General features: G+C 42.7%; 1 protein-coding gene across 9 annotated transcripts in view; it reads left to right on the top strand.

The window, feature by feature from the left end:
* Positions 1–14,524, top strand: part of hivep3b (HIVEP zinc finger 3b) — a 696,153-nt gene that overhangs the window by 142,364 nt on the left and 539,265 nt on the right. Inside the window, exon 1 of one of the 9 annotated variants that reach the window (XM_073034358.1) lies at positions 3,413–3,447. The exons of the other annotated variants lie outside the window; for them this stretch is intronic. The gene's annotated coding sequence lies outside the window, so the exon portion shown is untranslated. Of the gene's footprint in view, positions 1–3,412; positions 3,448–14,524 lie in introns of those variants that run through there. 9 annotated transcript variants of the gene reach the window in all.

Below are 14,524 nucleotides of genomic sequence, written 5' to 3' on the forward strand. Positions count from 1 at the left end.
TCCTCACTTAGGCTCTTATCTTCCCTCTTCACTTCTAGCTTCTCCTGGTGCTCCTCCTCCTTACCTTTCTCCCATATCTACTCTCCTCTCTTATCAGATCCCTTCTTCAACCCTTTACCTTTATCACCAATTTTCAGTTCATACCCTTCTCTTTCCACCCACCTTGTTTCACCTATCACCTCCTAGCTTGTTCCCCTTCTCCAGCCCTTACTTCGTCATTCTGGCTTCTTGCCCCTTCCTTTCCAGTCCTGATGAAATGTCTCTGCTTGAAATGTTGACTCTTTATTCCTTTCCATAGATGCTGGCTGACCTGCTGAGCTCCTCCAGCATTTTGTATGTGTTGCATTAAAACAGCCAATTGATTATCCCACCGTTCTGAGTGTTTCCTACTTTGGAGAGGCATTATGCTTCAGGATGTCTTAAAGCTTCAATAAGTGACTATAGAAATGCAGAAAATTATTAACTTAGTTTCAGGTGTGAGCCTATGGATTAAATCATGTTTAATTAAGAGGGCAATTAGTTAAATAGAAATTATTTTGCGCTGAGGTCACTGATTTTTGTTTTGAAGTTAATGAGCTGAGAACCCCTTAGATCTTCCATCACCTGAAATCTAATACCGGCTTTTATTAATGTTGAATCCTAGGTTTGCTGTTTACAGCTGGTGTCAAGGGTCATTCCTAGGATAGCTCATGATTGAATGTGCTTGGACAAACAGAAGGATGAATTGCTATAGATGCAATTCCGAGTAAAGGATAGCTCTCACTTGTCTTTGTCCAATGCAGATTATTAGGATGGAAGTGTGTGTGCTTTTATTGTCCATTACACTGCTGGCATTTAGGACAGCAATTAAGGTATTCCGAATCTGCCGGTATTCACGGCTTCCTCATTCTTTATTGCTGTTTCTATAACAATTTTGTTTTACCATTTAGGGTTGTTAGCCTGAACTGAACCTCTGCACCTAAAGGACTGGTGGACCACTCTTAGTCTGGCTTCTACCCTTTGATCTGATTGGCATGGGTGATCGTCTCAAGAGCAAAGCAAAATGACCTGACGCTAGCCAACATATCTCTCTGGATCATTGAGGCACCAAATCCAAGCCACAACATGGTTGTGGGACTCTTGAAGGGGAAGTGTGTGCATTTGTGTGTAATTTGAGTGATTTTCAGCTCATTAATTTTAAAACACAATTCAGAGACCTCAATGGTTCAACAAAGTAATTTTTGCTGAATTAATGGCTCTCTTATTTCTGTATGATGAAGTTCATGGTCTTCTGCTACAGAAATCATTAATAAGTTCTTGGATTTGTGTATGCCACTTCTTCTAGCCTTGGACGGCATCCGTTAGTCTCGTGAAACCATGGATCTGCGCCTGGAAAGTCTTGCGAGTGTCCTCTCCAGGGTGCAGGCCTGGGCAAGGTTGTGTGGAAAACTGGCAGTTGCCCAAGCAGCAAGTGTCCCCTTCCCACGTCACCGATGTTGTCGAAGGGAAAGGCAAGGGCCGATACAGCTTGGCATCAGTGATGGCAACGTCGGACTGCCTTAGGGACTCCAGCTCTAGATTTGTCCTCAGGGTTTACTCCTGAAGCCTTTCCCATGAGTGGGTAAAAGGCAGCGGAGGTTTGAAATCAGAGTTTTCCCTCTCTTAGATGGACTGCCTTCCCAGACTGACAAGCTCCATCTTCCAGCCATAGGATATCCATAAAGACCATAAGACATAGGAGCAAAATTAGACCATTCAGCCCATTGAGTCTGCTCCATCATTCTATCACAGCTGATCTCTGATCCCACTCATCACCATGCACCTATCTTCTCACCATATTCTCTGATGCCCTGACCAATCAGGCAACTGTCAACTGCTGCTTTGAATATAGCCACGGACTTGGTCTCCACCACAGTCTTTGTCAGAACATTCCACAGCTTCACCACTCTGGCAAAAAAAAATCCTCCTTACCTCTGTTCTAAAAGGTCACTCCTCAATTTTGAGGCTGTGCTCTCTAGTTCTGGATGCCCTCACCGTAGGATACATCCTTTCCACATCCACCTTATCTAGTCCTTCCAACATTTGGTAGGTTTTAATGAGATCCCTCAGCATTCTTCTAAATTCCAGTGAATACAGGCCCAAAGCTGCCAAACGCTCCTCATATGTGAACTCTTTCATTCCTGGGATCATCTTCATGAACCTCCTCTGGACTCTCTCTGGTGACAGCATACGCTTTCTGAGGTTTGGGGCCCAAAGCTGTTGACAATACTCCAAGTGTGACCTGACTAGTGTTTTATAAAGCCTCAGCATTATCTCCTTGCTTTTATATTCTATTCCTCTTGAAATAAATGCCAACATTGCATTTGCCTTCTTTACCACACACTTGACCTGTAAATTAATCTTCTGGGAGTGTTGCACGAGGACTCCTAAGTCCCTCTCCATCCCTGATGTTTGAATTTTCTCCCCAATTAGATAATAGTCTACACTATTGTTCCTTTTACAAAAATGCATTATCATACATTTCCCAACACTGCCCTGAAGCTTGGGTGTCAAACAGCCATACCTTTATGAAATCATAGAAATTTTAGGCACTTAAAGAGGGCATTTGTCTGTTCCAATTTTTGGTGGTCAAGAGGGCTGTAAGCCCCAAGAATTAATTTCATCTTCATCATTTTAGCACTACAGATGACAGGTGCTCTTGGTATCACAAATGGTATGATGATATCTTGACTAGGGATGAAAGGTGGTATCTCCTTCTGCATTCTTTGTTATGTACAATTTCCTGACTTTTTCACAGTCTCATTCCTGTCTTAGTTTCCCAATTGGTGTGGGCACAGAATAATGAGCTTCTGAGGCTCATTGAGACTCTCACTTCTTCTGGCTTTTCTATTCAGATTTGCTAAAGAACTTCCTGCAGATGGTGTCCTGTTTGCTATTAATATTTGGCTGAATATAAAAAGGATACTTTGATTTACCCATAAAACCTGAAATATGTGTATAACAAGTCTGTATGTTTTATGTTCTTCACTTGTGTGGACAATAATTTGAGATGTTAGCCAGGAAAAAGAATAAAATGTGAAAAAGATAGAGCTAAGAACTTTTAGGGGTGGTGATATCAGATGAACCAGGACTTGGCAAGTTTTGTTGCTAAGTTACTGAAACACACCAGCCTGGACCGCGCAACAGTTGATCTCTGACCTGGGATGAGAAAAGGTACTTTGATGAAGGAGAGAGAGAAACGTGATACCTCCGAGAGAAATACTTTGTCCAAAATAAAACCTGATTGCTCTTTCCTCCATTTAGAGCCTCAAAACAGATAGCATAACAGTCTATTTGCACAAGTGACTGTTGTAATCTGTCACTGGAACAGATGAAGTAAATGGAACATATAAACAAGAGGGAAAGCAGTACAGTTGAAGGATATGCTGCGGTTTCAGAGGAAGAGTGGTGGGAGGAAGCTCAAATGAGGTATTTGGAATTTTGGACAAGTGACCAAAGTTCAATGTAATTTTATTATCAAAGTGCATATTTGTCACGATATACAACCTTGAGATTGATTTTCTTGCAGGCATTCACAGTAGAGCAGGCAAGTACAATAGAAGGAAAAAAACTACTCACAAATAGTGACGAAAAACCGATGTGTAAAAAAAAATACAAACTGCAAATATTGACAAACAAACAAACAAATGAATAAATAATTCTGAGAACACGAGTTGTAGATTCCTTGAACGTGAGTCCATGGGGGTCAGTTCAGAGTTGAGATGAGTGAAATTATCCATGCTGGTTTAGCAGCATGATGGTTGAAGGGTAATAACTGAACCTGGTGGCGTGGAGCCTAAGGCTCCTAGGACCAGTTTCTCTGGTATAAATCATCTGTAATTCTGCCTCTAGTTGAATGGAACTGAGCAGGAACTGAAATTATTGTTTAATTAAACTGTCTATTATTTAACTATTAAATGGCACACATCGATGTGATCTAATCACCCCAGAGCCATGGGCAAAACTCATTGATTTCACACCAACCTTCTAATAGCATTTTTTAGTATGTAAAGACAGAAAAAGAAGAACTTTCCTTCAGTGCATGTTGAATGAATCTGGCAGACTGAATGGTGAGCTTGAATTTATTGTGCACCTTTTACCAATCAATGGTGATATTTGAAAGTCATGCATCACAATGAAAGTTCTCACTATTCAAAAGCCCATAAATTGTTGATCAGTGATGAATGTTTGAAAGTTACACAGGACTCAGGAAGTTTATTTGCAGACTTGCTGAATCACACAGGTCTGGCTGCACCACATTTGATCTCTGACCTGGGATGATAGAAGATACTTTGATGACAGGGTAATGCTAAGGGTCCTTACAATGAGTTTTGGAGGTCGATACTTCCAGTTCAGGTGACATTTCTGGTTGTGCTGTTTTGGTGATTAGGTACCTCCCGTACCTAATGAAGTGGAAACTTCATTAAGTATGTTTGTGGTCTTCTGCTGCTGTAGCCCATCTATTTCCAGCTTCACCCTTTTGTATTCAAAAATACTCTTCCTCACATCCCTGTTGTACTCCATGGTTATTTGAGTCGCCTTCCTGTCAGTTTGAACAAATCTGGTCATTCTCCTCTGACCTCTCTAATTTACTGTCTCGAGTGGCCACTGAGGGCACACTTTATACAGCCCTTGCTGAAATATCTAAATGAAATCACAGTTGTAATGATGGGAGAAATTGAGGAAGTCAGGGTGATGGGGACACCATGAACTTTGAATTGAGGAATGTGGACTCCTTCCTCAGAGAGATGTAGACTGGGAAGAATTACAGAGATCAGACTCAGAGTGAATTGAAAACAAGGATGAGCATTTCAGAGACACAACATGCCTTCATGAAGGGTGTCAGCCCAAAACGTTGACTGTTTATTTCCCTGGATATTTGCTGCCTGACCTGCTGAATTCCTCTTGCATCTTGTGTGTGCTGATGAGTGTTTCATTGGAATTCTCTGCTCATTGCTTTGTGTGAACACAGTGCATGCTTTCTGGGCACTGAAGGATTGGATTTAGGAGTTATATTCTGGAAGAAGCTGTTTTCTTCAGGAGATCAGTGAGGTTACATACCAATAAGAAAAGTAATACCACAGGCAGGTAAGTACCAAACATGGTTCATTCTAAATCTCATTTGTACTGTACAGTGTGTGTGGGAGGAAGAATCTGATGACTTTATATTTACAGCAGTATTTGCATTTGTCTGTTTCTTGAATGATTTTTACACCTTGCACTAGCTCCTGTTCTCAGTTCAAAGCTAATTTTATAATTCTGACTTCCAGCAAGACTTCCATTTGAGCTTTTATTTTACATAAGGTAATTAAAACTTTAGCATGATGTAATTTATTCTTTTAAACACAGTGTTGCCATGATTAAACCTGCTCTCAGTGTGAATGGTCACAGAAGGTGACAGCTTGCTATACTGGTTCTTCATATATTCCTGAATATCAAAATCCTGATATAGGGTCTCGACCCGAAACATCAGCCACTCTCTTGCTCTGCAGATATTACTTGACCTACCAAGTTCCTCCACTGATTTATCTCCAGCTTCAACTATTTCTGATAAGCTTGTGGAAATATATTGTGTACTCACTTTCTTTGCGTCATTTTCATGGGAGTCGAGGGAAATAACTAATAACTGGAGCAAAGTTAAACACTTCACTTGGTGCTGGGAGTCAAGAACCAACTTTTATTCTGTGGGCTGAACATGTAGAATATAAATGGCTTGAGAGGATGAGGGTAATCACAGCAGACTTGGTCTTTGGAGTGCTGTTTGGAGTCACAGAAATACATATTGCAGAAGTAGGCCTTTATAACCCATGAGCTCTGTGCTTGCTGATGAGATTACCTTTATATGTCATTGAAGCATGCAGTGAAATGTGTTGTTTTGTATCAATGACTAATGTAGTACAAGGATAGCCTGCAAGTGTCACCATGCTTCCATCTCCAACATTCATACCCACAACTCACTAACCCTAACCAAATGTCTTTAGAATGTGGAGAGGTAACTGGAGTACCTGGAGGAAATGTACATGGTCATGAGGAGAATATACAACTCCTTACAGACAGTGTTAGGAAATGAACCCTGCTCACTAGTGCTGTAAAGAGATTGCACTAACCACCATGCTGTCTTCTGGGTTCTGGCTGTCTATTTGGACATCCGGGCTTCCAGCTCCAGCACCCTTTCAGAATATCAGTTTTAGATCTCACTACTGTTTCAGTCAAAATAATTTCCCTCAAATCTGTCTACCTATAATCTCAGATTTACAGTATGTATCCTCTTTATTGACACCTCAGTCTGATTTTGCACAATCCCAAACCAGAGCAGAGGATTAAGAAGTGAGCCTTATGGGATGAACTTCAAGATCAATTTGCTGTTAATTGGCAAATGTTGTCCTCATCTGCAGATAAATCCTGTATTCAAAGCCTTTGAATTATTTGCCCTTGACTGTGGTGTTTTAGGTTTGTCAGAAGTGAACTGCTGGTAGCCTTGGTAGAGCCAATTTTATTAGAGGATTCGCCTGAGAAGAATCAAGACTCCATGCATTGATGCATCTGGGATATATCTTTGCCGCTGATTGGAAGCTGGTTTCTGGGGAAGACGAAATTATTGTAGTTACCTGTCACATTTTCCTGTAAAGATAAGAAGAATATCCTTGACTAATATAAAATAAATAAGTAAATTAATTGCAGTAGGTATATATATGAATATTAAATAGTTATATTAAAAATAATGCAAAACAGAAACAATATTAGAGAAGTGATGTACTGTTCATGGGTTCAATTTCCATTTACGAATCAGATGAGTGTGATCTGATGAATCGCTGAGTGTGTGCCTTTAGACTTCTGTACGTCCTTCCTGACAGTAACAAAGAGAAGTGGGCATGTCCTGGGTGAATCAGAATCAGAAGCAGGTTTATTATCGCTGGCATGTGATGTGAAATTTGTAAGCTTAACAGCAGTAGTTCAATGCAATACATAATCTAGCAGAGAGAAAAAAATAATAAATAAAATAAAAATAATAATAATAAATAAACAAGTAAATCAATTACAGTATACATATATAGAATAGATTTTTTTAAAACGTGAAAAAAAAAGTACTGTATATTAAAGAAAGTGAGGTAGTGTCCAAAGATGCAATGTCCATTTGGGAATTGGATGGTAGAGGGGAAGAAGCTATTCCTGAATTGCTGAAAGTGTGCCTTCAGGCTTCTGTACCTCCTACCTGATGGTAACACTGAGAAAAGGGCATGCCCTGGGTGCTGGAGGTCCTTAATAATGGACACTGCCTTTCTGAGACACCGCTCTCTGAAGATTGAGGAATGGCTGCACAGGTGCATGAACGTCAGCGAGTTAGACTGGCAGAAAGAGTAGAAAAAGAAACAGTTTTTTCTTTAGTGGTTTGATCAAGGAACAACTGTGCAAGTGCATGGACGTCAGCAAGTTAGACCAGCTCGAAGAGTTTAAAGAGGAGACAGCTTTATAGAGTGGGCATCAGAGGAGCAGGTGACAGAGTGGGGGGCTTTGGCTCAATGGGTCGAGGCGAGGTAGGTTATCTGTGCAAATTACAGACAGGAAGTATGTCTGCAAGGCCAGTGTTCCATACTGGGTGTTAGATGTGGGATGTCTGGGAGACTCCCAGCCTCCCAGTAGGCCACATCCATGTCGGGTGCATTGAGCTGCAGCTCTTTAGGGATGGGGTTAGGAGCCTGGAGTAGCAGCTTGATGACCTTTATCTGGTCAGGGAAAGTGAGGAAGTGACGGAAAGGAGCTATAGGCAAGTAGTCACACCAGGGTCTTGGGAGAGAGATAAGTGGGTAACAATCAGGAGAGGGAAGGCAAGAGTCAGATACTAGAGAGAACCCTGTTGCTGTCCCCCTTAACAAGAAATACACCTGTTTGTGTATTACACCTGGGGGAAGCAACAGTGGCCGCACCTCTGGCACAAGAGTCTGGCCCTGTGGCTCAGAAGGGTAGAGAAAGGAAGAGGATGGTAGCAGTGATATGGGGCTCTATAGTTAGGGGGCAGACAGGCAATTCTGTGGACGTAGGAAAGAAATACAGATGGTAGTTTGCCTCCCAGGTGCCAGGGACCAGGATGTTTCTGATCCCGTTCATGATATCCTGAAGTGGGAAGCAGAACAGCCAGAGGTCATGGTACATATTGGTACCAACGACATTGGCAGGAAAAGGGAGGAGGTTCTGAAAACAGACTACAGAGAGTTAGGAAGGAAGTTGATAAGCAGGACCTCAAAGGTAGTAATTTCAGGATTACTGCCTGTGCCACGCGACAGTGAGTTAAAGAATAGAGTGAGGTGGATGATAAATGCGTGGCTGAGGGATTGCAGCAGGGGGCAGGGGTTCAGATTTCTGGATCATTGAGACCTGTTTTGGGGCAGGTGTGACCTGTACAAAAAGGACGAGTTGCACTTGAATCCGAGGGGGCAGGGAGGTTTGCTAAGTCTATTGGGGAGAGTTTAAACTAGAATTGGTCAGGGATGGGAACTGAACTGAAGAATCGGAGGGAGAGAGCTTGGAGACAGTGCGTGAGGGAGGATAGGCAGGTGACAGAGAAGGAATGTGCTCAGACCAATGGTTTGAGATGTGTCTATTTTAATGCAAGCATCATGAACAAAGCAGATGAGCTTTGAGCATGGATCGATATTTGAAGCTATGATGTTGTGGCCATTAGAAAACATAGAAACATAGAAAATAGGTGCAGGAGTAGGCCATTCGGCCCTTTGAGCCTGCACTGCCATTCAGTATGATCATGGCTGATCATCCAACTCAAAACCCTGTACCTGCTTTCTCTCCATACCCCCTGATCCCTTTAGCCACAGGGGCCATATCTAACTTCCTCTTAAATATAGCCAATGAACCGGCCTCAACTGTTTCCTGTGGCAGAGAATTCCACAGATTCACCACTCTCTGTGTGAAGAAGTTTTTCCTCATCTCAGTCCTAAAAGGCTTCCCCTTTATCCTTAAACTGTGACCCCTCGTTCTGGACTTCCCCAACATCGGAAACTATCTTCCTGCATCTAGCCTGTCCAATCCCTTTAGAATTTTATACGTTTCAATAAGATCCCCCCCCCAATCTTCTAAATTCCAGTGAGTACAAGCCCAGTCAATCCAGTCTTTCCTCATATGAAAGTCCTGCCATCCCAGGAATCAATCTGGTGAACCTTCTTTGTACTCCCTCTATGGCAAGAATGTCATTCCTCAGATTAGGGGACCAAAACTGCACACAATACTCCAGGTGTGGTCTCACCAAGGCCTTGTACAACTGCAGTAGAACCTCCCAGCTGTACTCAAATCCTTTTACTATGAATGCCAACATACCATTTGCCTTTTTCACCGCCTGCTGTACCTGCATGCCACCTTCAATGACTGGTGTACAATGACACCCAGGGCTCGTTGCATCTCCCCTTTTCCTAATCGGCCACCGTTCAGATAATAATCTGTTTTCCTGTTCTTGCAACCAAAGTGGATAACCTCACATTTATCCACATTAAATTGCATCTGCCATGAATTTGCCCACTCACCTAACCTATCCAAGTCACCCTGCATCCTCTTAGCATCCTCCTCACAGTTAACACCGCCGCCTAGCTTTGTGTCACCCGCAAACTTGGAGATGCTGCATTTAATTCCCTCGTCTAAGTCATTAATATATATTGTAAACAACTGGGGTCCCAGCACTGAGCCTTGCGATACCCCACTAGTCACTGCCTGCCATTCTGAAAAGGTCCTGTTTACTCCCACTCTTTGCTTCCTGTCTGCCAACCAATTCTCTATCCTCATCAATACCATACCCCCAATACTGTGTGCTTTAAGTTTGCACACTAATCTCTTGTGTGGGACCTTGTCAAAAGCCTTTTGAAAATCTAAATATACCACATCCACTGGCTCTCCCCTATCCACTCTACCAGTTACATCTTCAAAAAATTCTATAAGATTCGTCAGACATGATTTTCCTTTCACAAACCCATGCTGACTTTGTCTGATGATTTCACCTCTTTCCAAATGCGATGTTATCACATCTTTGATAACCGACTCTAGCATTTTTCCCACCACCAATGTCAGTCTAACCGGTCTATAATTCCCCGGTTTCTGTCTCCCTCCTTTTTTAAAAAGTGGAGTTACATTAGCCACCCTCCAATCCCCAGGAACTAATCCAGAATCTAAGGAGTTTTGAAAAATTATCACTAATGCATCCACTATTTCTTGGGCTACTTCCTTAAGCACTCTGGGATGCAGACCATCTGGCCCTGGGGATTTATCTGCCTTTAATCCCTTCAATTTACCTAACACCACTTCCCTACCAACATGTATTTCCCTCAGTTCCTCCATCTCACTAGACCCTCGGTCCCTTACTATTTCTGGAAGATCATTTATGTCCTCCTTAGTGAAGACAGAACCAAAGTAGTTATTCAATTGGTCTGCCGTGTCTTTGTTCTCTATGATCAATTCACCTGTTTCTGACTGTAAAGGACCTACATTTGTCTTGACCAATCTTTTTTTTTTCACGTATCTATGAAAGCTTTTACAGTCAGTTTTTATGTTCCCTGCCAGCTTTCTCTCGTAATCTTTTTTCCCTTTCCTAGTTAAGCCCTTTGTCCTCCTCTGCTGGTCTCTGAATTTTTCCCAGTCCTCAGGTGTGCCGCTTTTTTTTGCTAATTTATATGTTTCTTCTTTGGACTTGATACTATCCCTAATTTCCCTTGTCAGCCACGGGTGCACTACCTTCCCTGGTTTATTCTTTTGCCAAACTGGGATGAACAATTGTAGTAGTTCATCCATGCGATCTTTAAATGCTTGCCATTGCATATCCACTGTCAACTCTTTAAGTATCATTTGCCAGTCTATCTTAGCTAATTCATGTCTCATACCTTCAAAGTTACCCTTCTTTAAGTTCAGAACCTTTATTTCTGAATTAACTGTGTCACTCTCCATCTTAATGAAGAATTCCACCATATTATGGTCACTCTTACCCAAGGGGCCTCGCACGACAAGATTGCTAACTAACCCTTCCTCATTGCTCAATACCCAATCTAGAATGGCCTGCTCTCTAGTTGGTTCCTCAACATGTTGGTTCAGAAAACCATCCCGCATACATTCCAAGAAATCCTCTTCCTCAGCACCCTTACCAATTTGGTTCACCCAATCTATATGTAGATTGAAGTCACCCGTTATAACTACTGTTCCTTTATTGCACACATTTCTAATTTCCTGTTTAATGCCATCCCCAACCTCACTACTACTGTTAGGTGGCCTGTACACAACTCCCACCAGCGCTTTCTGCCCCTTAGTGTTATGTAGCTTTACCCATATTGATTCCACATGGCTAATGTCCTTCCATTCTCCAGGCTAATGTCCTTCCTTTCTATTGCTTTAATCTCCTCTCTAACCAGCAATGCTACCCCACCTCCTTTTCTTTCCTGTCTATCCCTCCTGAATATTGAATATCCCTGGATGTTGAGCTCCCATCCTTGGTCACCCTGGAGCCATGTCTCTGTGATCCCAACTATATCATATTCATTAATAACTATGTGCACATTCAATTCATCCACCTTGTTACGAATGAGTGAGGCAAGGAACAGAAAGATTATAAAGATTAATACGTGGCTGAGAGGATGGTGCAGGAGGGAGGGCTTCAGGTTTGTAGATAATTGGGCTTTGTTCCAGGGAAGGTGGGATCTGTTCCGAAGGGATGGTTTACACCTGAACTGGAGTGGTACTAACATTCTTGCAGGGAAGTTTACTAGTGCTTCTTGGGGGGATTTAAACTAAATTTGCAGGGGGCGGGGATCCAGAATGTGAGAGAGGATAGCGAGAGGAAGAATAAAGGACAGGTGGGGACTACACGGTTCCGGAATATTAAGTGTGTAGTAGGGAAAGGTGAGGCGGAACAAGTGATAAGGAGGACACATGTACAGAGGGATGGTCTGACGGAACATGGAGTTAAATGTGTTGAAAGAATAAGTAAATTTAGGAAGGACAACAAAATTCTAGGGGCGTATAGCCCGATGGGAGTTCGGGGAGCTGGGTTAAGCACAATAGGCAGCGATTCAAACAGAGAGAGGAGAAATGGGCTAAAAATTCTATATCTGAATGCGTGAAGTGTCAGAAATAAGGCGGATGAGCTTGAAGCCCAGGTGCGAATGGGTAACTATGATGTTGTTGGGATAACAGAGACATGGTTGCAGGGAGATCAGACCTGGGAAATGAATGTACAAGGGTATACGTGCTATCGTAGGGACAGAAATGTGGGCAGAGGGGGTGGGGTGGCCCTGTTGGTGAGGAATGAGATTCAGTCCTTTGCAAGGGGGGACATAGGGTCAGGAGAAGTAGAGTCTGTGTGGATAGAACTGAGGAACAGTAAGGGCAAAAGGACCCAAATGGGTGTTGTCTACAGGCCACCAAACAGTAGCATGGATATTGGGTGCAAGTTGAATAGGGAGTTAACATTGGCATGTGGCAAAGGTAATGTCGCAGTAGTTATGGGGGATTTCAACATGCAGGTGAACTGGGAGAATCAGGTTGGTGCTGGACCACAGGATAGGGAGTTTGTAGAGTGCCTACGGGATGCATTCTTGGAACAGCTTGTACGAGAGCCGACCAGGGACAAGACTATTCTGGATTTAGTGTTATGTAATGAACAGGATTTGATAAGCGATCTCACAGTAAAGGAGCCATTAGGAGGTAGTGATCATAATATGATAAGTTTTTATCTGCAATTTGAGAAGGATAAGGGCAGCTCGGAGGTGTCAGTGTTGCAGTTGAACAGGGGAAACTATGGAGCCATGAGGGAGGAGCTGGCCAAAGTTGACTGGACGGATAGTCTAGCAGAAAAGACAGTGGAACAGCAATGGCAGGTATTCTTGGGAATAATGCACAAGGTGCAAAATCAGTTCATCTCCCAGAGAAGGAAGGATTCAAAGGGGGGAAAGGGGCCACAGTGGTTGACAAAGGAAGTCAGAGATTGCATAGCATTAAAAAAAAGGAAGTATGACAGAGCTAAGGTGAGTGGGAGGACAGATGATTGGGAAGTTTTTAAGGAACAACAGAACTTAACTAAAAAGGGAATACGAGGAGAAAAAATGAGGTACGAACGCAAGCTAGCCAGGGATATAAAGGAAGATAGCAAAAGCTTTTTTAGGTATGTGAAGAGAAAGAAGATAGTTAAGAACAATGTTGGGCCCTTGAAGAATGAATTGGGTGAAATTGTTATGGGAAACAGAGAAATGGCAGAAGAATTTAATGAGTACTTTAGATCTGTTTTCACTAAGGAAGATACAAGCAATCTCCCAGATGTATGGATGGGCCAAGGACATAGGGTAACAGAGGAAATGAAACAGATTGACATTAGGAAGGAAACAGTGATGAGAAGACTGATGGGACTAAAGGCTGACAAATCCCCAGGTCCAGATGGTCTGCCTCCTAGGATACTAAAGGAGGTGGCCCTGGAAATTGTGGATGCATTAGTAATCATTTTCCAATATTCCTTAGATTCAGGACCAGTTCCTGAGGATTGGAGAATGGCTAATGTTATCCCACTTTTTAAGAAAGGAGGGAGGGAGAAAACAGAGAACTATCAACCTGTCAGCCTGACATTGGTGGTGGGGAAGATGCTAGAGTCCATTATTAAAGATGAAATAGTGGCATTTCTAGATAGCAGTGATAGGATTGGGCCAAGCCAGCATGGATTTACCAAGGGTAAATCATGCTTGACTAATCTGTTGGAGTTTTTCGAGGATGTAACCAGGAAGTTAGACAGGGGAGATCCAGTAGATGTAGTGTACCTCGATTTTCAGAAGGCATTTGATAAGGTCCCACATAGGAGATTGGTGGGTAAAATCAGAGCTCATGGCAATGGGGGGAAGACATAGAAAACTGGTTGGCAGATAGAAAGCAAAGGGTAGCGGTGAATGGGTGTTTCTCGGAATGGCAGGTGGTGACTAGTGGGGTGCCACAGGGCTCGGTATTGGGACCACAGCTGTTTACAATTTACGTCAACGATTTGGATGAAGGCATTGAAAATAACATCAGCAAATTTGCTGATGATACTAAACTGGGTGGCAGTGTGACATGTGATGAGGATGTTAGGAGAATTCAGGGTGACTTGGATAGGCTGGGTGAGTGGGCAGATACTTGGCAGATGACGTTTAATGTGAATAAGTGTGAGGTTATCCACTTTGGGAGTAGGAACAGGAAGGCAGATTATTATCTGAACGGTGTAGAGTTCGGTAAGGGAGAAATACAAAGGGTTCTAGGAGTCCTTGTTCATCAGTCACTGAAGGTGAATGAGCAAGTGCAGCAGGCAGTGAAGAAGGCTAATGGAATGTTGGCCTTTATTACAAAGGGAATTGAGTACAAGAGCAAGGAAATCCTTTTGCATTTGTACAGAGCCCTGGTGAGACCACACCTGGAGTATTGTGTGCAGTTTTGGTCTCCAGGGTTAAGGAAGGACATCCTGGCTGTAGAGGAAGTGCAGTGTAGATTCACGAGGTTAATTCCTGGG

Source organism: Hemitrygon akajei, chromosome 32 (assembly GCF_048418815.1).
Source record: "Hemitrygon akajei chromosome 32, sHemAka1.3, whole genome shotgun sequence".
Classification (NCBI taxonomy): Eukaryota; Metazoa; Chordata; class Chondrichthyes; order Myliobatiformes; family Dasyatidae; genus Hemitrygon; species Hemitrygon akajei.